The following is a 26336-nucleotide window of genomic DNA, read 5'->3' as shown; positions in this document are numbered from 1 at the left end:
GGGGCTAGGGTGGGGCTCCTCCCATCCTCTTGTTTGATTGTTGAAATATGGTAACCCTAAAACACATGCATTGGGTGCTATAAGGGATCTATTTCGAATACATCTCCAAAGGTAAGACAAAATCTGGGAAATCTACATTCAAGTGGAAATGTGAGTAGCGTTCCTGGGGCAGAAACTTCATGGTCCCATTAGACAGACAGGGAGAGAGCGAGCTGATTTTCCGGGGCAGGAAGCTTTGGCTTTGAAAAAGTGTTTTCCTGGTTTTTTTGCATTACTTTGGAGATATAGAAGGAATAAATCCCTTGTTATAAGACACTGGGTATGTGCGTTACCCATTCTGTGTCTGTGCTTTCCTTGCCCTGTCTCTTTGAGGATCAATTATTACAGCTGTCAGAATTCACACTGAAAGTAAGCAGGGCTTTTCTAGTGTTTACAAAATGCTACTTAGACTTCTACCCAATGTAAATAATTTAAATGTTTATGCAGAGCATTACCAGCTGAGAAGTAACTTACGATCACTTTGGAGTCTATCTTTAGGAGACTACCATTGCAGCAGTCTACCTCTGAAACTGTAAGTGGCAGGCAAGAAGCCCTTTCTCATGTTAAGACTGGTGCCGCTGCTGAAGAAATCAGTGGGCCGGGGAAAATGCATCAATTGGCTCTCTTTCCTCTAGCTGCAACAGGCTTCATCATTTTGTATTTTGTTGGCACTCGCTAATTCAAATGGAGATATTTTCTGGGCTATATGCAGCAGACATTTATAGGGATGGGTTCAGTCCTGAATTGGGCTGGCTTCTGCTATGGTAAATCAGGGTTCCTGGTGGCAGAAAGCTAACCTGGAGATGTTCACAAATTCTCTTTCACCGAGAGTGTCCACAGGGCAGCACTGGCTGAGGTGAAGGTATGGACAGGGTGGCTGAAGATTTGCTATTCTAGGGCTTCCCCTGGACAGATTCCACTGGTTGGGCTTTAGTGTAGCTTAGGCTGAAGTTTAAAGCTTCCTTCCCCAAGCAGAACCCTTGAGGGCAGGGAGCAGGGCAAACTACTCCTGCCTTCCTGGGGGTGAATCCCTTCTGGGCAGTTTGAGCCCCCCTGCATTAACAGAGGCTAATTAACCCCATAGGGAGTTTGTCTTTGTGTAACCCACTGGAGAGCATGTTTCAGGTCTCTCTCTGTGCCACTCTGCAAGGGGGTAGCAGTTGTTGCAGCCTTCAGTTGGAGCTTATGCATTTCACTCTGGAGGTCACCCATTCAATACTCAGCGTGTCAGCCAGGATGGCGGTTGTCCCATTTGCATGGTACCATACAGATTTACGGTCCAAATCCTGGCTGAGAAGGTTTGTACGCCCACACTTGTATAACTGTGCACTTGCCTGTTGCGATACTGGTACACATGGCAGAGGATGGCCCTGATATCTCTGACTTTCCCAGGAAACGTGCAGAAATTGCTATACAGACCTTCCCTAACAGCAGTGTTTCCCAAACTTGGGACACCGCTTGTTTAGGGAAAGGCCCTGGCAGGCCGGGCTGGTTTGTTTACCTGCAGCTTCTGCAGGTTCGGCCAATCGCGGCTCCCAGTGAATCATAAAATCATAGAATATCAGGGTTGGAAGGGACCTCAAGAGGTCATCTAGTCCAACACCCTACTCAAAACAGGACCAATTCCCAACTAAATCATCCTATCCAGGGCTTTGTCAAGCCGGGCCTTAAAAACCTCCAAGGAAAGAGACTCCACCACCTCCCTAGGTAATGCATTCCAGTGCTTCACCACCCTCCTAGTGAAATAGTGTTTCCTAATATCCAACCTGGACCTCCCCCACTGCAACTTGAGACCATTGCTCCTTATTCTGTCATCTGCCACCACTGAGAACAGCCGAGCTCCATCCTCTTTGGAACCCCCCTTCAGGTAGTTGAAGGCTGCTATCAAATCCCCCCTCATTCTTCTTTTCTGCAGACTAAACAATCCCAGTTCCCTCAGCCTCTCCTCATAAGTCATGTGCTCCAGCCCCCTGATCATTTTTGTTGCCCTCCGCTGGACTCTTTCCAGTTTTTCCACATCCTTCTTGTAGTGTGGGGCCCAAAACTGGACACAGTTTGGGAAACGCTGCCCAACAGGTACCATCAAAGGGAAGCATAATGGGACAAGGCTTATGGATCGAGGGACCTGGCCCATTTGTTTACACATGTACACTTCCTGACCCAACAAGATGCTCTGTGAACAGCTCCCATACAAATTCATCCCATCCTAAGGACAAATCCTGCATCCCTTAGCCACGACATAGATAGATTTCCCAGCAAAGTTAATAGGAGTTTTGCCTGAGTGAGAACTTTAGGATTTAAGGCCTTATCCAATGTTCATTAAAGTCAATGGGAATTTTTCCATTGACTCCCAAGAGTATTGGATCTGTCCTTTAGCCCTTTAGGAATAGATTGTGCAATGGACATTAGGTAGTAGTGGTTTTAACTGGATGTGGGGGCACATGAATAACACTTTTATGTTTGAGGGAACATTATGTCTGCTTTACAGCACCTGGAGGAATTTGCTCCATAGTTTTTTGCAGTATACATTTTTTGGACCACATCCTGAAGTCTTTATTCAAGACAAAACTTGAGGTTTGACTGAGTAAGGGCTTTTAGATTTTGCCAGTAGTATTTTTGTATCCCAGTGTACACTTCTCTTACCTTCTGTTTGCATTATTATTTGACATCCCTCTTTTATTGGTGTACTTGTGTCTTGCTATTATACTTTTGCTTTAGCATCCAATTATATATAAGAAAGGAAAATATTTTGTTACCCTGATTTAGCTTGAAATTAAACTGAAAGTAGTTTGCACATATGGAATTGTTATTTAATGGAAAAACTGGTGATAATTGCCAATTAAAGCTTTCTTAGAGAGAAGTATTTTTATATGTTGTACTTTCAAATTGTCATTCAAAACAAAGATTGGATAATGCATTGTATCATAGATGCAATTCCCTTTTTTACTTGTTATGCAGTCAACTCATTCAGTGAACCTGATCTACTCAAAATTTGCCTTTAAGAGTTCACTCTTTCCATCCATTCTTCTTATATGTGATTGTTTCAGTAGCTTTTGTAAACCTCTCTGATAAAGTACAATAGGTTAATTTCATATTCTGGAAGAACAGAACTTTAAAGGAAGACTAGCTTTGAAGTGTCTTTTCTGCAACATCTTCTCAATTCTCTTCCCTGCCACTCAGCAATGCGCCTATCTGCAGTTGTTCTTCCTAGTTCACTAGCATTATATGTTAACTTCCTCATTATTACTTTAACACATGTGAATTCTTGGGCGGGAGGAACACTTGAAATGTCTTCTAAGAATACAAGACGTTTCTACACCCATTAGCTGCTTGTGACCATAGCTCACTCTTCCCAGTAGAGACGGTGATGTATGTTTTCTTTTATCTTCTTTGTAATGAAATTGCAATCAGAATTATTGGATTATGGGAGCATGAATGGAAGGGAAAGTGTATAAGGAGTTTGGGTTTGGGATAGAGGAGCAAAATGGTCCGTGATAATGTAGGTGGTAGCAGGAAGCAGTTACTCAATATGCTACGGACAGAGATCCTGGTCCTGCTTCCATGCACATTGCTTTACGGCTTGAAAAAACAGCTACCAGGTAAAATCCTGGTTCTGCTGAAGTGAATGGAAGTTTTGCTAATGAATTTAATGGGGTCAGGATTTCACCCACAACATTTAAGCATTTAAGGGCTGACGTTAATGACAGTAGCTAGTCTCGCCAACCCCAAACTTTCAAAGATCGGGAGTCTGGTCCCAAAGTATCATGAGACTGGCTTAAAAATCATGAGATCTTTAAAAAATAATAAAACTCCGGCCTTTTTATGTGCCTTCAAGCTTTTGAGCCTTTATGGTGCACTTGGGTCACCTGCCAAGCTTTTCTCTGCAACTTTGTGGCCAATAATCCTTTTTTAAAAAAAGCAAAGCGGAGATTCTCATGTGATCAGTTGACTCCAGGGCTGAGGAGGACTTGTGATAAAATCACAAGAGTTGGCAACAATGAGTAGCTGACTTTCTGTGGTCCTCAGCGAGACGTGCTATGTATTTTACTTATTACAGGAGAATCCCTATTTTATGAACTAATTGGGGATTGAGGAGTTCCTAAATCTCGAGATTACATAAATCTGGTACATAAATTGCAATATGGTGCACTGAATTGCTTTCTTGCCCTTCAAACCAGTGCAAACCAATTTTGGGACGTGAAGAGATGTCAACTTGATCTTCATCAGCATCACTTTTATTTTGTGATCCTCCCGTATCCCCAGGGAAAACATTGTTCAGCGCCAGAACCTTGGTAGAAGTGGAGGGCCATGAAGCCCCGCCCCTCTTTGGTGTCCTGCCCCTGCTCCTCTTCTCCCTGAGGCCCCACCCTCTCCTTGGCCCCACCTCTGCTCCTCCTCTTCCCCCCATGCCCCTGCCCCTCTCCATGGCCCCACTCCATGCTCCTTCTCTTCCCCCAAGGCCCAACCCCCTGGTCAGGATGGAAGCTGGAGTGCCCGAGAGCAGCCTGGACAGGGGGGCTGGTTTTCCTGAGAGAAGTCTCCAGCCCATGCCCCCACCACCCGGGGTGTGCCATCCAAGGCAGGTGGAGTGTCCGGGGCTTCCCACAGTGTCCCAAGCTCCCTGCACAGCTCTTACCTGCCCCAACTCTGGATTCTGGCTTGGCCAAGGGGTGGGGCCTTGGAGGGGGGGAGAGGAGGAGACGGGGTGGAGCCTCATGGCAAGGGATGGCTCAGCCCTCCACTGGTAATGGATTGGCACCATGGGCGGGGGCTGCGCTTTGTGGCGGGAGAGCTGATCTGCTCCCTTGCCACGAAGCGCAGCCCCTACTGGCACCGCTCCTGCCTGCCCAAGGCTTGCAGTTTGGGGGGGACAACACAGCCCCCTGCCCCCCAAACAACACCCATGTTAAAAAGTGGACAGGCATGCTGCTCCCCCTTTTAAAAGTGCCCCCCACCCCTCCCACCCTGGGTTCTGGTGCCTCTGGTCAGTTGTAAGATTGGAGTTCATAAAATGGAGGTTCTACGGTATTTTGAATTTAAAGAACCATAAAAGACCCTCCTACCTGGCAGGGTCCTAGAGCTCGGGCTCCAGCCTACACAGGGCATCTACACAGCAATAAAACAGCCCCGCAAGCCTGAGTCGGCTGGAATGGACCAGCCATGGGTGTCTAGTTGCTGTGTAGACATACCCCAAGGAAGCTCCAGCTTGAGCATTTCTGCAGCAGGCTGGCATGGAGGACAGATGAGCTCCCTGGTAGGCTGGATCCAGCCCATTTAGCGCTTTGTAGCTTAAAAGCAACATTTTAACTCCACCCAGATGGCAATTGGCAGCCAGTAGAACGCTAGCGTTGCGTACTCATGGCAGGGTTCTCCACAGAGGCGTTCTGCCTTCCCGAGCTCTCTGGCATGCTGGTCACAGGCTCGAGGTACTGCCCTTACACACTATGATGTGGTGTGTTGCCTGATTCCCACTGTGGCCACGGAGTTGTGAAGCCAGGGGTGTGTAAGGGCCAGACAGAATATGCCCCTACAATATTTATTCAATTTACATAACACCAATAAGAAATGTCCAGGCAAAAAGCTCTGGGTGCCATAACACTTAATTAGAATTACAGGGGCAAATGGTAGGTACCCAGCAGCCAGAAAAAATCATATTCAAATAGTGAATTAGCTCAGCCTGCCAATAAATCAAAGCTGCAAGACAGTTTCCTTAATTCCCGCTGCCCCACCACCCACTACTCTCGGACCACAAATACATTGTGCCCAGATCATACAATTTGGCCTGCTTCAGAGCATGGGGCAGCAAGTCCCAGAGATCTGGAGCCCTCACTGATGATGCCCAGCCAGCCGGTCTCTCTTGCATAACTAAGTAAACAGCAAGCTCCAATACTGAATAATATTATAAAGCAATCCAATGGAATAACTGATACTATCAGGTAAATGTCCATGGAGTGGAACCTCGCTAATGTGCATTTATAGCAGGAGAGGTGCTGTGCAGATTAGCACAGTTTGTGAATTAGCAAATAAGGCCCCAGTTTAGGAAAGCAATTAATTCTGAGCTTAAATTCTATTGATTCCAATGGCCGTCAAGCATGTGCATAAAGTTAAGCGCACATTTACATGTTTTATTTGTGATGCTTTTCCGAATGGGAATGCTTTCCTCAATCAGGGTTAAAGAAAATAAGCCCTGCAATAAAAAACAGAATCCAGGATACAGCTTCACAATTCAGTTGTCAACTGTAGTTTAGTTGTAATTATTTATGGCAGGGCTTCACGGCACACTAGTAAATGCATATTTTGTACTACGTCTCTCAGCTAGTAAATCTTTGCTTCTGAATGTGGTGAGATGACGGGGTCCTTTATCACAATTAGCCGAGGTTTAGTGAAGTGAGAATTTGCTGTATTTGTCATCAGATGTTCTCTAGAATCGTTGTTCATCTCTTCCTCCTATTCAGATCATATCCCCCTGAAGACGATGGGAGTTAGGCCAGAGGGAAGACAGTAGGGTTGGGCACCTTAAAAATCTTTTAAGGGGGTAATTGGACATGTTGTAAAACGTCAAGGTCTATGATTTTGGAAGGGAATGGGTCTTTGATCTTTGTAAAAGAATGGTTTATTAGGCAGTGCCTCATAGTAGAAAAGCAGACTAGGAAGTAATGATTCGAATTCTAACTCTGTTGGGCTGGTTAACAATTCAAATTAGTTTTTCAAAGGGATTTGGAGTAGACAGAGTACCCTTTGATACAGTGCAGCCAACTGAAAAAGGGATTCCGAATAATCCAGATTGATGTGTAAAGCCGGTTGTTAGTCCTTAGATGAGAGTATTTGAATATGACCAATGCTTGGGAAATGGGTTGGTGCCATTGGGAGGATTTGCTATGAGATCATGATGACGGAAGCAGAAACCATTGTGGTGAACTGTTTGGGAGCAGCTGAAAAATTCTGTCAGTTTAGAAAAAAAGAACCTCTAAGAAAATGTGGCCATAGAAGGAAGAGTGTGAATACAGAAATAGCAATGCTTGCTTTTCCTCTTCCAAAGGTTGAAAACATTCTTGCTCCCAATTTCCCTGGGAGGTAGGTGGCCAGATCCTCTGTTGCCGTAGCTTCACTGAAGGCAGTAGAGTTGCATCCATTTTCATCAGCTGAGGATCTGGCCCAGTCAGTATATTGACAGATGGGTAAATTGTAACACAGAGGCTGACACTTTCAAAAGCAGGTCAAGCTTCGGATACCCACCTTTAGGCATTTACCTTCTGCTGGGGCCTTGGTGCTCTGCTTTTGAAAGGTGGGCCATTGAGGTGCAAGCAAATGCAACCTTCTCACTCCTGGGACACTTCAGGGAACCAGCACTACGCAAAGTGTGAGTAGTGCTGGCCAGGGGAGGTCCATGGCTAGGCCAGCTGGAGGACGCTCTAGTTCAGCATGTGTACAACGTAGCCTCACCAATGGAGCCTCTGGCACATTTTAAAGCATCTCTTCTAATCGCTGGCAGAACCCTCCAGAGAGATGGTGTTTAGTCAGCATGCCCTCCCACAGGTAACTCCCCTTTGGGGTGTAGCATTATGCTGTCCATGTGAGTGGTTCATGCAACTTTACAACTAGAGGTTGGTGAAATTTTTCAGCCAAACTTTTTTTTTGCTGAAAAATGCAGATTCAGCAACACCAAAACTTTTCTTCAATTCATGTTGGTTTCCCTGAATTGTTTCACTTGAAAAAAAGACACAAAAATATTCCCCAAAACATCAAAATTTTATTTCAACATTTTTTAAATGAAATGTTTCAATTTTTTGGTTCAAAGCTTGAGTCTTTTTTTGCCCCAAAGTTTCCTTTAACTTTACTTAAAAAAAACAAAACAAAACACCAAAAACACTTTCAAATGGCTGAACTCTAAATGGAATGTTTTGATTTTGTTGACATTTTTTTTTGACCCAAAACAATTTTTATTTTGTTTCTTAGAATTCCCAGTGAATTGAAAAATCCAATATTTGCACAACTTTGCTTGCAAAACAAGTTGATCTCCAAATTACCGAAAAACATCAAAGCTTCTCTTACTTCCTGGAAGAAGTTTTGAGACAAGATATGTAAGGAGGGCAAAGGGAAAGTAAACACCAGATTCCGACTCTATAACTATCACAAATACCGAACCCTTTCAGAATGCTATTGACCCATCATTCTTCTTTTCCTATTATAAGAACTTAACCACATAGTGAAGTATGCCTTTGCCTACTCAGGTCATATCTACACTTACCGGGGATCGACGCTGCTGCAATTGATGCAGCGGGGGTCGATTTAGTAGGACTAGTGAAGACCCGTTAAATCGACCTCCGAGCACTCTCTGGTCAACTCCAGTATTCCACCGGAACGAGAAGAGTAAGATAAGTCAATGGGAGAGCATCTCCCATCAGCGCAGTGCAGTGTAGACAACCTAATCAACCTAAGCTATGTTGACTCCAGTTACGCTATTCATGTAGCTGGAGTAGCGTAACTTAGGTCGACCTACCCCAACAGTGTAGACAAGGCCTCAGAAGCACCTGAAGTGATGCAAGATGAGTTTACATGAAGTAAGCATCCTTGGGTAATAGTTTTCTCAAGCTGACTACTCACAAAAGAATCACTTCGGTGTAATTGATCCAGACTGTCTCTTGCCTCAGGAGCCAAGGAATTAAACTTCCAGTGCAATGTTTAAGACATATGTGACACCCTGAAACCCCAATATTCACCACTGTCATGTAATTAGGATATGTTTTGTACAAAGTATGTCTTGTGAGGTATCATTCTAAAAGTCTTGATCTGCTAGACATTAATATCTTGTTGGATTGTATCTGTTATTGTGGTTTGTGAAGTTATGAAGTTTGGCTATGTATGTGTTACTGAAACATGTTGTGAGGTTGAAAACACCCACAAGCAGCCTTTCAGATGCAACAGTAAAAAAGCCAAACAATGTTAATGGCTTATTGAGGAAATGCACACAAGCACAAGGATTACCCCAGGAACTGTGTACAATAGAAACCTCTCAGAGATAGCACTACACAATGGGAACTGTGTGACCCAGGTCACATCAAACGAGCAGGAAGATACAAAAGGGGGACAATGACATCATTGGGGGACCTCACTCTCCCTGCAGCCACACACTTGGAAACACCTGAGGGACAAGGACTGAACTGTGGGAAGTGATGGTCCCAGGCTAGAAGGATCTTTAGCCTGTGTATGAAAACCTGGGAAAGCCAAGGCGACTTTTGCCTTAAGAGTCTGCCAGCCAGTTTATCACTCAGGGTGAGAATTTGTTAATTTATATCCTACATATCTAGTGTGTTAAGCTCAGTTTGCAGGTTTTGTTTATTTACTAAGGTAATCTGCTTTGATCTGTTTGCTATCCCTTATAATAACTTTAAATCTACTCTTGTACTTAATAAACTTATTTCATTTTAAACCCAGTTTGTGTAATTCATAACTGGGTGAGGTGGGGGCGGGGAAGCTGTGCATATCTCTCTCCATGTTGAGGGAGAGGGCGAATATCAATTAACTTATGCTGTACAGTTCACTGTGCAGCGCAAGACAATACAATTTTGGGTTTACTCTCCAGAGGGGGAGTGCACTTGAATGCTGGGCAATTCCTTAGCTGAAAGCCTTCCCATGCAGTACTGATTTCAGCAGCTGTGTATTTCTGCAGCTGGGTGTGCCCTACCTGTGTGTGTGCTAGAGGAGGCTTGAGGGCCTGGCTTAGCAGGACAGGGTGAGGGAGGCCAGGCTGGGGGAACAGGCGGGCTCAGTGGTACCCCAGTGCATCAGGTGGCACCCCAGAAGGAGGGGGCAACCCGTCACACCATATTGCAGGCATCACTCTCTTCTCTTCTCTTCTCTTCTCTTCTCTTCTCTTCTCTTCAGGTTCTTTATACCATGCTCATCACTGTGGTGTCTGAGCGCCTTCCGTAAGAACATAAGAACGGCCATACTGAGTCAGACCACGGTCAATCTAGACCAATATTCTGTCTTTTGACAGTGGCCAATGCCGTGTGCCCCAGAGGGAATGAGCAGAACAGGTAATCATCAAGTGATCCATTCCCTGTCGCCCATTCCCTGTTCCTGGCAAGCAGAGGCTAGGGACACTTCAGAGCATGTTTTAGCCTCCCTGCCCATCCCATGAATTTATCTAGTTCTTTTTTGAACCCTGTTAGTCTTGGCCTTAACAAAATCCTCTGGCAAGGAGTTCCACAGGTTGACTGTGCGTTGTGTGAAGAAATACTTCCTTTTGCTTGTTTTAAACCGGATGCCTATTAATTTCATTTGGTGACCAGCAGTGCAAGTAGGGTGCTATGGTACGATATGCTGTACCTGCAAGATATTTAGAAACGGTACAGCGTACCGGAAAGATACAGGAGGAGTCGGTGGCCACACACTGACAGCTCCTCCGGCGGCTGTACCGCCCCCACCCCTGCCCTTCCACGGAGCTGCGTCTCCTCTGTCTGTACTGCAGCAGCCTGACCAGAGGACAAGGCTGGTGGGGAGAGAGGGCTGGTACAGTCACCAGAGGAGCTGCTGGCTTTCTGCTCCTTTCCCCACTGGGAGGGGCAGCGGGGACAGGAGCAGAACACTGGCAGATTCTCCGGCGGCTGTACTGCCCCCAACCCCCCCCTCCCCCAGCCCTATCTTCGCAGGGGAGGGGGAGCTGCTGTTGTTCAGATGGAGAAGACGCAGCTCTGTGGAAGGGCATGGGGTGGGGCTGGGGGCGGTACATCTGCCAGAGGAGCTGACGGCGTGGGGCTGCCCAGCAGCCCCATGTTCTGCTCCTTTCCCCACTGCTGTTCTGAAGTCTCTGACGCAGCAGGAGGAGGACAGAGTCCCTCCCCCTCCCCAGGGATGGATGGATAGGATGGATCATGGGGAGGGGACAGGGAGAGCCTGGGGGCCCCAGGCTGGGGGCAGGGTGGGGAGGACTCACATGGAGGGTCACATGTGGAGGGCACATGCCCCCCCCCTTAGATGGTGCCCCTCTCCCTGTACCGGTAAGAAATGGATTGTACTTGCACCGCTGTTGGTGACCCCTAGTTTTTGTGTTATAAGAAGGAGTAAATAACATTTTCTTATTTACTTTCTCCACACCAGTCATGATTTTATAGACCTCAGTCATATTCCCCCTTAGTCGTCTCTTTTCCAAGCTGAAAAGTCTGAGTCTTATTAATCTCTGCTCATATGAAAGCTGTTCCATACCCCCTAATAATTTTTGTTGCCCTTTTCTGTACCCTTTCCAATTCCAATATATCTTTTTTGAGATGGGGCGACCAGATCTGCATGCAGTATTCAAGATGTGGGAGTACCATGGATTTATAGAGGCATTATGATATTTTCTGTCTTATTATCTATCCCTTTCCTAATGATTCCCAACATTCTGTTTGCTTTTTTGACTGCCACTGCACATTGAGTAGATGCTTTCAGAGAACTATCCACAATGACTCCAAGATCTCTTTCTTGAGCATCACATTTCGAAAAGGATGATAAATGGCAAAGGATTCAGAAAATGGCTACCAGAACAATTTGAGGTGCAAAAGTCACTTCACCACAAACATAGCAGAAGTTATCTGCACTGTTCACACAAGTACGAGGCATCTCTGCTCACTTTGGCTAAACAGAAATGTGTCCCTTTGCAAAATCAAACACTGACAAATAAGAGAGCATGACACTGTATGATTTCTAGAGCTGATATAGGGCAATTTGTTCAGAAGAGTGATGTAAGCTTCGTTATGATTGCATCATCCATGACTTCTAGGAATAACATGATGCAATTCATATTATGTATGACACAATACCAGCTTCAGATTGCATCATTCATTGTTTTGCCTAAAAAGCAAGTACTGTCCAAACCCAGTCATAGATTTATTCAGAGATCCAGTCAAAGATGTATTTTAGTCATTTCTGGTTTAAATTGAGATCCCTTCCCTTTATAACTCACTTATCCTCCGCCATTCCCAAGTCAAGGGTCGTATATACTGACCCAATAGCATATCTTGAAAACTAGAGCCAATCAACAATTTTAAGCATCATTTTCATTCTCAGTGACCCAGAATTAGTAAAGTTTGACTACATTTATTTCAGAAGCATTTTGGCTGTAGAGCAGTGTAATCAAATATTCATTAGGCTAGTGAGAAGGTCTCTAGAGTCCAGTGGTTAGGGCATACTCCTGGGTTGTGAGAGACCCTGATTCAAGTCCCCTTGCTCCAATGACTCTTTATTTATACACAGTGGAAAAGCTTCACCAGAAGAGATTGAGAACAACCCCTTCCCCTCAAAAATGCCTCATAGCACAGTGGTTACTGCATTCTCCTGGGAGGTAGGACTCAGGTGGCCAAATCCCCCTTCTGAATCCCACCCAGAGTAGAATATACCCCAAATGGGATAGCCATGTGCTGCCGAACACATTTTTAGAATGATGTGGTGCTATTGTGACTAAAACACTAAAACTCTTGGCTGAATGAATAGAAGTAATCATAAAAAGAAAGCAAACAAAACTCAATAATGCGTAAACAGAGCTCTTCAAGGCTGGAGGAAATCATTCTAGTCCTCTGTAATAGACTGTTGAGGGCACAGCAGGAATATAGTGCTCAATATTATATGGTGTAGAGATGGAGAAAACAGCAGAAGGAAATAAAATTAATTCGGGGACACACAAAACATATAAGTGCAGAACAGAAATGAAGAGCCAGATTCTGATCTCAGTTTCACTAGTATAAATCCAGAAGAACTACCCTAAAGTCCAAGTCAGCTATAAACAATTTCAGATGAGCTATAGCCACACCCACAAATGTATTGTTCACTTGAAAGCTAGGTGGTAATGGTCTAGTGGATAGAGCCGTGGTCTGGCTCTCAGAAAACCTGGGTTCTGTTTCCCAGCTCTGCCACTGGTTGGCTGGGTAATCTTGGGCAAGTTGCTACCCTGCTCTGTGCCTCAGTTTTCCCCATCTGTAAAATGGGGATCATGAAACTGACTTGTTTTAAGTGTTTTAAGAGCTACTGACGAAAAGTGCTATATAAGAGCTACGTGGTATGATGGAGTATCGAAGCAAGAGCTGCCAATATATGTGTGGACCCATATCTCAGTCCAGGGAGCAACTAGGGCACGGATTCAACAATGTGTTTAAGCACTCGCCTCCATTAGGCACACAAGTCATCCCATTTCAGTCAATGGGACTAACTTTGTGTTTCGCCTTGGGCGTGTGCTTAATACCTTGCTGAATCCTGGCCAAGGTTTTGCCTTTTTAAGGCTAAAAATCAAAAAGTTTGTGGCAAGGAAAGAGCAAAGTTAAAGATTGAGATGATTTGTCTTGTCTTGAAGAATGTTATTTATCTGCCATTATGGCTTTCCTAGCAGTACAATATGTACTCCGAAAGGCATTTTGATGGAATCTATGCCAACAAAAGCCAGCTTTGGAAGCACATGTTCTGTGAATAGGCGAGAAAAGAAGCCACTTATAACGTGATAAGGCATCGGGACTCTGCGTGTGCTACATTTTAAGGGACAGAGACTGTGTGCTAGGCAGGGATTTGATAAATGCCTTCTGTATTCCTACAGGGGTTAATTGGACAACACACAGCAGATGAAGAGTTTTCTAGTGTGTGTGTGTGTGAGAGAGAGACTGCACAAATAAAGAAAAAATAATATATCTTTACATACAGAACTCTGTTCAAAACAGTTAAAAGACTATAAGGCTGCAAAGCAGGACACTCTTGACAGAAAATGACAAAGTTAAGGATGCCGTTGCATCCTTCATTCAGTCCCCTTGTCCGTTTGCATGTCTCTCTCTGATTACATGATCATTTACTGTTTTTATTTCAGCAAGACCCTTGTCTCCTTTAGTGCACAGGTTGGAGGGTGAATGAGGCAGGATTGTGTAGTGAATGAGGCAGAAGTCCAGAGGAGTAGGAACATAATGAATAAATATTGAGAAGAGGCCTCATGAGGCATGCCTAAATGAGGCAGGGATCCTGTAGGAAAATCTAGAATGTAACCACTTCATTAAAGTTTGTATTGTTATGCATGTTGACACAGGGGCAAACTTAAGGTTCTACGGGCATCCTTAACTTTTTGATTTCCTAACTTTTTCGAAGCTTCTATGAGGCTCATGCAAAAATGGTGAAAACTGCAATATTGTAATTCAGTCAATGCATTTATAAAGGCAGGAACTGAACCTGGGCTAAGAATATTAATATTGTCTCCTTTTGAACCCAACCAGTTAGCCAAATTCATGGTGTTGTGGGTTGTTTCCATTAAGAGGAGAAATTGATGATGGAGTCAGGTGTTTCTTTGATGCGATCCTGTAAACAATACAAGCACTGTACAAAGGCCTCTTTCCCTGAACACAGGAGGAATCAAACAGGAGAGAATGTCTTTGCCAACAGTTCCATGTCCCTTTCCAGATGACACTCTGCCCAAAAGCTCTCTAGTCTTTTCTCTGAGTCAGGTTCCCAGTGCTAGCTCCGACTGTCTTTGGCTTTTCTATCCCTTGTTTTGTGGCTTTTCTATCCCTGCTTCTCTTTGTTTTGTGAACAAAACAATAGCCAGTGAAACCCTTCCTCCCACATATGCCTTGTAGGTGCCTTTGGTTCAAGGTTCAATCCTTGAGGGGGCCATAAGGATCTGGGGCAAAATCAGTACTTGGTCCTGCTAGTGAAGGCAGGGGGCTGGACTCGATGACCTTTCGGGGTCCCTTCCAGTTCTACGAGATAGGTATATCTCCATATATTTGGTTTGGGTGGTGACATGTGCCTGTGTTTGAGGTGAAGGCTGCTATTGTTTCGGCTACCTGGTGCCATAAAGGAGTTTAACTGTTTCTAACAACTCTCTTAAATGAAGGGTGATGGTTATGCCCAGGCCATAACAATATTGTCAGTCATTACCAACAGTGTAATTGGTGCTTTACAATGATTTATGAGCACAAGATTCCTACCCTCCCCCAAAAACGTCCATTCTAAGGCTCCAATTCTGCCAATATTTCTGTATGTGCTTGACTCTAGACATCTAAGGAGTGCCATGGAACTCAGCGGGATTACTCCCCTTCGAACAATTAAGCATGTGTGTGCTTGCAGAATCAGGGCTAACCAACTGGTAGAGGAAGGGGGTGGGATGCAACTTCATTTTGGAAAGAAAAAAGACTGAGAGGAAATGGTCACTGCAAGGGGAGTGGTTGCTTATTTTTCCATTTTAAAAGGAGAAGCAGTTTGCCCACATCTTGGTTTCCTGAAACATTCCCAGCTGTTTCAGATTCCATGAGTTTCGCCCTCTCCCTGCAGTTTAACCTTTTGTATTTTTATTTTTTTCTAAGTAAGCATCTATTCTTCCTGGGTTTCTTTTGTATAAACTCACTCCCCTCTCCCCAACTCCCACACCTCCCTTGCCATTAAAACCCTGCTCTCCCCAGTGCAACCCCATGTCAGCAAATCCCTCCTCATCATAGACCTTGATGTAATATAGGACCCTGAAGAAAAAGAAACAGCCAATCAGCTGAATCCCAATAAGGTCCCAAGGTCTGAAGGTGCCTGCCAGTCCATGCCTGAAGGGAAAGGAACTATATTTCTGATTTCTTCTGCCCTCTGTTTCCTCCCCATAGCTTACTGCCATGGTTTTTGAAGTAGGATTAACTATGATTGCTCTGTGCAGTGTAATGAAAATAACGTCACCTTCCCTGATAAGCTGCACCGTAGAACAGGCCGTTCTCTAAATATCGAATGCAATAATCCTCTAATAAGGAGCATAATTGTGGCATTATGGTGCATTGTGAGATCCTAGGTAAGGAAAGAAATGCCAGAAAACACGGCATCCTGGGAAGATGAGACAATGGGAGAATAGATGCATGATAATGAAGTTCATTGAAATTGACTGGTGAAAAATTGTCATGTTGATTACTGTAGCAATTGAGCCCAAATAGCCAATGTAATTGGCACAAAGGCACATAGGACATTATGAATACTACTGTATTTGCAGTACTGAAGGGTCATACTGGGGCGGCATTGCCTACCTGCAGATAGAAGCAAAACGAGTAATGAATAAAATTGCCTTGTAGTGTACCTGTGCACAGAGTTCTGCAATCCCAGCTACTCTGTATATTATCCACCCACTGCTGTAAACACCCTGCCGTGAGCACTGAAAATACATATTGGAGTTCGTAGTAAAAATAATGAAGAGCTACACTGCTTATGCAGCTTTCCCTTTGCATTCTATCATTTTCTAGCTGGCTTATTTTTGGCAATGGAAACTGAGACCAAACTAAGGCAACATATTTATTTAATTTTGGTCGTTTCGATGGTTCTTTGATCAAAAACCATTCAAGGATGGCATTTATTTAGCCATATTACCCCTCCCAAGTGCCACATTCTAAATTCCTCAGCTGATGTTCAGAAATATTTATGGGATATGGGAAGATATTTCATAGGTAGCAGAAATCTCACATAGGTAAATCTATCAGGTGTAACCGTATATAGAGACATGCTGAAACTTTATATGAAGGGTACATTTTTATCAATAGTTTATAGAAGTTGTAAATAGTAATTGAGTCCAACAGATCAACGTGTCACTTATAACTGTAGTTTATAAATATCTATAACCGCCTCTACTGATGTGACTTAACTTTTCTACTCATATTTGTAACATGCTGATAACATCTATTAATCTTAATTAACCCTTTATAAATGGAACCTCAATATATAGTGCGAGACTTTGGTACACATAAGGGGCAGGGAAAGTTTTTTGTGACATAGAATCATAGGACTGGAAGGGACCTCGAGAGGTCATCTAGTCCAGTCCCCTGCATTCACGGCAGGACATTGATGGACAGTTAGAGATTCTATTTTAAAAACAAAGTTCATTTTTTATGCTAGAGTGAATTATTGTGAGACAGCTGGGAGATCTGCTTTAATGGAGTCTTGGTTTAATCACTGGTGTTGATTGCACTGAGGACTTAAAATACTGATGTATTTCTTATCCCACTTTTCATTTCAGCAAGATGTACATATTGGTATACACTATGAAATGCATAAAGAGAAGAAATAGAATAAAGGAGCTAAACCAAGAAACATTCATCAGATTAACTTTTCCGTCTTGTTTTACTTAACATTTTGTGTATTCATAAATATATCTTCCACATGGACGTATCTCCATCCACTTTAATATCACTAAGCTTTTTGAGAAGTGATTTTGCTCCAAGTAGCAAATGAAGAGAAATTGCAACTTCAGAAAAATGAGCTTTTCAAGATACATCTTTAACATTTCTTATGGAGAATAGCTGCCTAATCTGTGTCTTGATTCTTATAACAGTGCCCATCACTGCACTTCCTAACTTTCATCCTAAATAATAATCTAATTCACAATTGGCTAGTGGTCTAATTTTCCTTCCTATTTGCTTGTAGGTGGTCAGGGGTATAGTATTAGGTTTTTAAAAATTAGTTGTTCTTTCTTTCTTTCTTTCTTTCTTTCTTTCTTTCTTTCTTTCTTTCTTTCTTTCCTTTGATAGGTAGGAAGTGAGTTTTACATGTCATCTTAAAAGCAATGAGAATTGTGGTCAATCTGATCCCTTTCAGGAATGACTTCTAACTCTTGCTAGGAAAGTCCAGTCTCCCACTTTCAGGAGATTCACTCTTGAGGTTGTCAGCTTCATAGTTCCTTAGGAGCATAGATTTTGATGGAGGCCATTGTCACAAAGAGCAAGATGCTCTCTGAGGTATCTTGGTCCAATGCTATAGAGCAGGGGTAGGCAACCTATGGCACACGTGCCGAAGGCAGCACGGGAGCTGATTTTCAGTGGCACTCACGCTGCCCGGGTCCGGGGGGGCTCTGCATTTTAATTTAATTTTAAATGAAGCTTCTTAAACATTTTAAAAACCTTATTTGCTTTACATACAACAATAGTTTAGTTCTATATTAGAGACTTATAGAAAGAGACCTTCTAAAAATGTTAAAATGTATGACTGGCACGCAAAACCTTAAATCAGAGTGAATAAATGAAGACTCGGCACAGCGCTTCTGAAAGGTTGCCGACCCCTGCTATAGAGGGTTCTGAGGATTAATGCTAGAGTCAGAATAGGGGGTTGGCGAGGGAATCTGCTCAGTTTTCAAAAAAATTAACTTCAGTTATTTTGTTGTAATTTCATTTTAATTGCAAGTTTTCTGAGTCGCTGTAATTAACACAGAGACCATGAATGGGACCCAATATTCTATGGGGAGTGGAGCAGTGGGGTGTTGTGCTCTCACTGGATCAACAGGAAGGATGGTACAGTGGTTAGAGGGCTACCCTGCAATACCCAGCCAATGTCTCAAATCACAGCACTTGTCAGCAAAGGGGAAGCTTTTGGCAAGAGTCTCAAACATGGCAGCCGCATTTAAAGAGGTAATTTTCAAATACATTTCCTTTCCCAAAATGCAGGCCTTCTTTCAGTGCTTCCAGAATGTCTTACTCCATGAACGTGATGAATTCTGTGCATTTCATCTTGGGTGTAGCTGCCACTGTTCAGAGTGGGCATCCTGGGGAGGGGTGAACCGATGATCTGGGAGAAGTTTGCTACCATTTCCTCACGCGGGCAGAGCTGAGCTGGCTTCTGAGGTGGTGCAGAAGCAGCCAAGGCTGATCGATTGATTTAGGGCCTGGATAGGTATTTCAGGGTAGGATATAGCCACCACAATGGCAGAGGACAAGAAGTCTTTCTTCGCCTCTACCATGCCTGTGGCATAGGACTGTAGAAACATCTTTGTGTCAGTCCCTATGGATCTCAAACCCAGGTGTCCATCTGGCAGCTCACACACAGCAGCTGGGCCTGGGTTATGTCACTTTATGAACTGCCAGACGCTGCTCACATACTACAGTGAGGCGGGAGGTATAAGAACTTGTATAGAATAGAATGTTCCGGCTCCCTATAAGTTCCTGGGCCGCTAGTGTTCCAGCCAGCGCTTCTGCTAAAGTAACTGTTTTTACTGTGTAAGCAGGTTACACATCTGTTCTGATCTGTCACTCCTTGGAAAGGTTTTCTTGTTTAATATAAAAAAATATTTTGTTACAGAAAGCCAAATCATTGCCTTGTATCAGGGGGTAGCCGTGTTAGTCTGTATCTACAAAAACAACAAGGAGTCTGGTGGCACCTTAAAGACTAACAGATTTATTTGGGCATGAGCTTTCGTGAGTAAAAACCTCACTTCTTCGGATGCCTTGTGAGTCTTGAATCCACAACATTCACAGTAATTTGTGAAACAAAGATACAGTTTCTCCCAGCACTGGTTGTGGGGCTCAGTCTTGCATCAGGACTTGGTCTCATGCCCAGCATTAATGCTGAAGTGCACTGCTCTGAGATGTAGGAATATTACAGGTACTCTCCTGTGGGATGTTAATTTGTGGTGTTTTGCCTGTCCTGAGTACTGTATTGAAGCTAAAGATCTCATGGCAAGATTTTTGTGGTTGGTTGGCTGGTTTTTCATGTCGGAGGTAGCCCAGGGTCCAAACCAACATTCCTTTTCTCAATAAAACAGGTTCTCAGGGAACTAGATGGCTCAGAGAACAGGTAGTGGAATACAAAGCCTCTTATTGCTGCTTTGAATGTGATTGAAAGTTGTTACTATCTGATGGCTGTAAAGTGGCCTTTGTGAAGTGAGTTGCTGAGCTCAGTCAAGTGGGTAACAATACTCAGTTCTGCAATTGGCAGCTTTGTTGGCAGTCCCAGATGGGAGGGCATGGAATGAATGGGCATGGGGATTACTGTCATCTCACTCTCTGGATCAGGGGTGAGACAAAGAGCCAGAGACAAGTTATGCAGTGGGAAAGCTGACATTGCCCCTGCCTGTTCTTTGGATTAATGGCTTGGAATGATTTCATGAAGACATAGAAACCAAAGAGCTCTCAGTGTTGACATAATGAACACATCAGCCACTATGGGTCACCTAGAGAGTTGTTGCACTTCCCGTTCTTAATACCTTCGTAAAAATCACCTTGAGTACGAAAGCCATATACAGAGCCACCTTCTTTTCTGTTTTGCGATGAGAGTATTAAAGCACCGATTCATAACTTATTAATACTGTCAAAGTTTTAAATACATCTTCTGGGGATGTCATGTACCAGCTGAAACTTTAATTCTCTATCAATAGAAGTGAACAGATATTTTTAGGCTGTAGTTTTAAAGAGTCTAAAGGAAGTTAGGCCGCAACTCCCATTGAAATTCAGTGTTAGTTAGATGTTCAAATCCCTGCGCTAATATTTCTTCCCTTCCTACTACATAGTAGTAGTATTTATCTGTATTGTGGTAGTGCCTAGGGGCCCTAGTCACGAACCAGGATCCCATTGTGCTGTAGACACATAGAACAATGTACCTATCTAGATAACTTGCAAAGTGTACACTCCGGCTAGAAATTGCAAAATGTTGCTTAGAGTGAGGAGTGACGCAGAAACACTCATATTGCTAGTAAAAATATAAACAAAGCAAATGCTCAATTAGAACATTCTGAACCATTTCAAGTGTTGCTATAAACTGTGAATTATCTGAGGACCTTTAGTATTAGCGTCGGTAGCTTCCACCCTCTTTCACAATGATTCACACCTGCTTTCCTAAGATCTCCAGTTGGTTGTTACAGAAATTAAATGAATGAACTCAGCACCACTGTAACTGCCCAGGGAATTATTTTTGCTTTAGTTTGTGCCCTAGCTTTTAAGGGTGAAATTCACTCCAGGGCAAGGGACACCCAAGTTCCTATGCATCACTTAAGACCTCATCAAAGTGATTCCTAGGGTCTTGAGGTGAATTTTGCCCCTAAGTACATAGGGTAGGCAAAGAAAAATGGTGACCTCAAACTAGTTATTTAATGGTGCACAGTAATTTTGTGTGTGTGTGTGCAAAAAGCTCATTAAAACAAGATACTCTTTACATTTGGAAAAATAAAGCCAGAGTTACATTGGCGTAACCAGCAGAACTTGGCCCACAATTTTGAACAAAAGCTTGTAGGATTTATATTCTGTGCTTAAATGTAGGCCAAGATCTGAGTTAAATTTCCCCTCTGACTCTCAAAGCCTAACCACCCATGGTCAGCTTTTCAACTCTGAGATGCATAGCCCAAGAATATCAGAGTAACTAGAGGAAGAGCCATGCAGTGACCTCAATCCATAGTAGATCTCCTACTGATATTAGCAGGAGTCACGTGTAAAGATCAAGGGCAGCTCCAATTGTTTCTAGCCCATAAATGATAGTTCTGGTCCTTCACTGTGGGTCTCTTCATAATGTCATGGAGTTTAAGGCCAGAAGGAATAATTAGATCTCTAGTCTGACCACCTTTATATCACAGGCCATTAATTTTCACCCATTTACCCCTATTTTGAGCCCAAAGACTTTAATTAGACCAAAGCTTTTCAGTCCGCAGGAGACTAAACTCTGCCTCACAGGCAGTGAACAGGAGAAACCCAGGTGCCACCAATGCCTGAGGCCCCGGCAATAGCAGGCCATTGCTGAGGTGAGAAATGCCCAGATGACCTAGGATGGATCTAGACTGTTCTCAGTGGTGGCAGATGACAGAACAAGGAGTAATGGTCTCAAGTTGCAGTGGGGGAGGTTTAGGTTGGATATTAGGAAACACTTTTTCACTAGGAGGTTGGTGAAGCACTGGAATAGATTACCTAGGGAGGTGGTGGAATCTCCTTCCTTAGAGGTTTTTAAGGTCAGGCTTGACAAAGCCCTGGCTGGGATGATTTAGTTGGGGATTGGTCCTGCTTTGAGCAGGGGGTTGGACTAGATGACCTCCTGAGGTACTTCCAACCCTGATATTCTATGATTCTGTGACCCCAGCCGGTGAACTACACCCTATGCTGCAGAGAAAGGTGAAAAAGCCCTAAGATCCCAGACAATCTGACCTAAGTGAAAATTCATCCCTGACCCCAAAACTGGTGATTATTTGACTGTGAGCAAGACACACCAACCAGACACTGAGAAACTGGCTTCTCCCTATCAACTCAGAGCACTGGTCCACCACCCACGTCCAGTGTCAAATCTCCAGCGATGGCCAATCTCTGATGCTTTAGAGGAAGATGAAAATTCCAGAATACAACTTGCCAACTATGCATTGCATGTACAGAATTCCCGTTAATGTTAATGGGACTTCTGTAAACACATTAATAGAGCAGCCCATTGTTCTAATTTTAACGATTTTAGCTATTTTTATCTCTAAGCCCATAGCTTATCATTTGAAATCAACACCTTCAAAAATTAATAAGCAGCACGAGAAAACCATCTTTTTGCTGTTGTGTTGGAAAACAAATTGTACACGCTGCACACAGTTAGCCACTAGCATATTTACTTAGTAAGTGTACTTTAATATCTTTTCACAATTTACCTTGATAACTGAGAAACAAAATTGAAGTTGCTACCATGAAACACTCATCATCATCTTCCTGCAGCAACAAAAGTCTAAATGTCAAGACAGGTTGGCAAACACAAGAGTAAGTTCTAGACCAGTGGTTCCCAGACTTGTTCTGCCGCTTGTGCAGGGAAAGCCCCTGGCGGGCCGGGCCGGTTTGTTTACCTGCCGTGTCCGCAGGTTTGGCCGATTGCGGCTCCCAGTGGCCGCAGTTCGCTGCTCCAGGCCAATGGGAGCTGCTGGAAGCAGCGGCCAGTATGTCCCTCAGCCCGAGCCCTTCAAAAACCAAAGTGATCAAACTGTAAGTCTGTGGGAACCTGTATTTTCAGCTGCTCTCGAAGTAAATCAAATCAGGTAGGCGCCTCTCCACTTGAAATTGTTGCTTTGGTTGGAAAAACATTAGTTTACAAGGTTAATGACTGGGAAGAAAAAAAGCCAACCTCACTCTTCTAGCCATTCAGCAGTGACTGGCTGATAAACGTAAGAAGTCTGGAGTCTAGACAGAAAATTGTTCCCCTTAAACAGGGTGCTCGGAAATATTAGTGGGAGAGGTTTCACCGAGGAATTTTTTAGGAGTGAATCTAGTTGCTGGTGGTGTCAATTATCCCCCTCTCTTTTTGAGTGTGTGTGTGCACGTGTCTCTCTTTTATTCTTCCTGTCTTGTTTCTCTCTTTGCGTGTCTCTCTTGCTTTCCCCACAGACACTCTGAGTCACCCACTGTTTTTCTTCCTTCAGGAGCACTAGAGATTTGTACTTTAAGATTATCAAGTGGATTATGCATAGAATCTGTGTACTGACTGTTTTGATGCTAATTACGTCCTTTTTTATTCTGCTCCTGCTTCATGTGCCTATCATCAAAATCTGCTTTGCAAATGGTAAATGATGACAGTTTGATTTACGTTGAGGAGATTAAGGGTTTCTGACTGTCAGAACTATTTTTTTAATCTCAGCTGGCTAACAGCTAAGAATTAAGTCTCGGTGCATAATGATGATATGCATTTTTCCAGACTCCTTCAGGTCTGATTTATTTTCTTGAAAAGTAGATGCATTTGCAGCATACACAGCTGGGCATGTCTGTGCATGGAGGCACACCTTTCTCAGGTGCTGACACCTGCTATGCAGATGTAAGAATGTATCAGTTGCATTTAGATTCATAGATTCTTAAGGCCGGAAGGGACAATGAGATCATCTGAGTGATCATGTTCAGTTACTTGTGCACTATGATCCTGTCATCAGCCTGCCTGTGACAGACCCCTAGACTCTTTTCATAGTCTCTGCTTTCTAGGACAGTGGTTTTCAAACTCTGGGTCACGAGTCAGTACTGGGTCGGGGGAAGTGAGGCACTGGGTCACACAGCGGCTCTGGTCAGCACTGCCGAACGGGCCATTAAAAATCCCGTCGGCTGTGCTGCCCAGCTAAGGCAGGCTAGTCCCTACCTGTTCTGACACCACGCTGCGCCCCGGAAGCAGCCAGCAGCAGGTCCGGCTCCTAGGCAGTGGGGCCACAGAGCTCCACGCGCTGTCCCCGGCCCGAGCAAAGTCTCTGCACTCCCACTGGCCGGGAACCAGCCAATGGGAGCTGGGGGCGGGTCGGTGCCTGCAGGCCAGAGCTGCGCGGAGTCGCTTGCGCACCTCCACCTAGGAGCTAGACCTGCTGCAGGCCTGCTTCCAGGTTTCAGCATCGTCCACAGTGCCAGGACAGGTAGGAAGCCTGCCTTAACCCCCCCCACTGCACTGCTGACCTGGAGCCGCCCAAGGTAAGCCCGCACCCCAGCTCTGATCCCCACCCCAAACCTGCAGCCCCTTCCTGCATCCCAAACCCTTCATCTCCAGCCCCACCCCAGAGCATGCACCCCCAGCTCAGAGCTCTGACCCCCCTCCCGCACCCCAAACCCTTGCCCCAGCCTAGAGTCCCCTCCCACACTCTGAACCACTCATCCCCAGCTCCGTTCGGTCACAGGCATTAACAATTTTCTTCAACTGGGTCACCAGAAAAAAAGTTTGAAAACCACTGTTCTAGGATATAGTCCCGTCTCCCCACACCCATTCTGTAGATATGACCTGCATTCCTTGTTCCTAGATGTATAACTATGTATTTGGCTGTATTAAAACACATTTTGTTTGAATGGATCCAGGTGGTGGTCCAGATCCCTCACCATCATTGTTTACCACTTTGACAATCTTAGTGTCATCCACACATGGTATCAGCAATTATTTTGTATTTCCAGATCACCGATGAAAATGTTGAATAGTGTCAGGCTAATACCAATTCCTGCAGAAAGTTCCTGGAAACAATCCCCATTGGATGATGATTCCCCATTGATGACTGCTTTGAGCTATTAGAGACACAAAGGTGGGTGCAGTAATATCTTTTATTGGTCCAACTTCTGGGGTGAGAGAGAGAAGCTTTCGAGCCACACACACAGAGCTCCTCTTCAGGTCCCAGATTGTTCCTATATGTATGGTCTTGTGTTTGTCTGTATTGAAGGACATTTTGTTTGAATGGGTCCAGCTTACTAAGTGAACCAGATTGCTCTATACAATTTTCCTGTCCTCGTCATTAATCACCAGTCTGCCAACCTTTGTCATCCATAAACTTTATCAGCCATGCTTTTACATTTACGTCAGCGTGTAGGAGTTGGATCTTAAAGTGAACTTGCATGTATTACAAGGCCCCACTGAAATGTACCCCTTTACTGGAATTACACACCGGGCTTTCTGCAGCCTTTCTGGCTTCCTTATATGGGGGCTGGTTGAAAGCTAGTTTGGCTTCCTACATAAATTAGAGAGGGTTCAGGGCTGCTCTAATCTACACCCAGCTGTTAGACTTCAAGTGGTCATTCTGGCAGCTGGGCATAGCCAGAGTGAGAAGACATGGAGTGTTCCACCGTGTGCTACCTGAGAATCCCCAATAGCCAGGTTAAGCCAGCCTCTTTGCACTACCAGAAAGCATGGGGGGGGAGGGGAGAGTCAAATCCCCAAACTTGTTTCTCTTTCAATGGTAAAAATAGACAAAGCTATAATATAGTTTCATTTGAGATTGGCCTACCCTGTAGGTCAAACTTCCTTATTTTGGAGCCTCCCACAATTTTATGTCTATTTTATAATCTATCGGACATTACGCTCTTATCCTGCACAGCTCTAGCAACTACATTTCGAACGAGTGTTGAGGTGAAGGAAATTTTTTGTGTGAACTGCATTACAGAAATGTATCTTGTAAAAGATAAAGTGTTCCTTTAATATAAACGTCTTTTAAAGGAAGCTCTTGTCTTTCCTGCCTTTTGTACCATCAGTTAAACATGGGGCCAAATTGACTGCTATTGTAAACTGGTGTGGTTCCACTGATATCAGAACCAGGCCAATTTATACCAGTAGAGAATTTCCCCCAAGGTTTGTATAATTGAGGGAATAATGCAAAGCTTTGTTTTCTTAATGGTTTGAAAAAAGAATGAAGAAAATGTGAGAGTACTGAGCTGTTCCTGGTAGAACTTTGGTTAGGAACTTAATAAACATACGTATTTTCAAGACTTTTTAAAATTTGCTCTTCTAGTTTGGCAGCGGAGTTAAAGTTCAATTAAGTCTCTCTAACCTTGCTGCAGGGAAAGCTTGGGGATCGTTTGTTATTTTAAATCCCTTCACTTTTCAATTGTCAAATTCAATTCAGGGAGCATTTACAGTTTCATTGGAAAGGGGCAATGGTGAGAGAAAAAAAGCTGTTCCGGAATCGGATGAATGATTTTTAAACTCTCAGCGGTTGCAGTCTAATCTTCATAATCCTGTGGACAGAAAGTGTTACTGGGGGTATTTTCTTATCTCGATATGCAGGGAGCTATATGTGCAAATCTTCATGCCCCAGAGTGAAACTATAACCCAAGGGATTTAACCCATAGACTTACACCTGTGTATGGTTTATGGATTTACATGAATAGGCA

The 26336-nt window shown here is 43.9% G+C and overlaps 1 protein-coding gene across 7 annotated transcripts in view; it reads left to right on the top strand.

Moving 5' to 3' along the window:
- PAK5 (p21 (RAC1) activated kinase 5) overlaps window positions 1-26336 on the top strand; it is a 177283-nt gene that overhangs the window by 14127 nt on the left and 136820 nt on the right. For 3 of the 7 annotated variants that reach the window (XM_034764114.1, XM_034764115.1, XM_034764111.1), the window contains exon 2: window positions 24633-24757. The exons of the other annotated variants lie outside the window; for them this stretch is intronic. The gene's annotated coding sequence lies outside the window, so the exon portion shown is untranslated. The remainder of the gene's footprint in view (window positions 1-24632; window positions 24758-26336) is intronic. 7 annotated transcript variants of the gene reach the window in all.

Source organism: Trachemys scripta, chromosome 3, assembly GCF_013100865.1.
Source record: "Trachemys scripta elegans isolate TJP31775 chromosome 3, CAS_Tse_1.0, whole genome shotgun sequence".
NCBI lineage: Eukaryota > Metazoa > Chordata > Testudines > Emydidae > Trachemys > Trachemys scripta.
The sequence above is the reverse complement of the archived record's forward strand: the minus strand, read 5'-3'. Positions and strand labels throughout refer to the sequence as shown.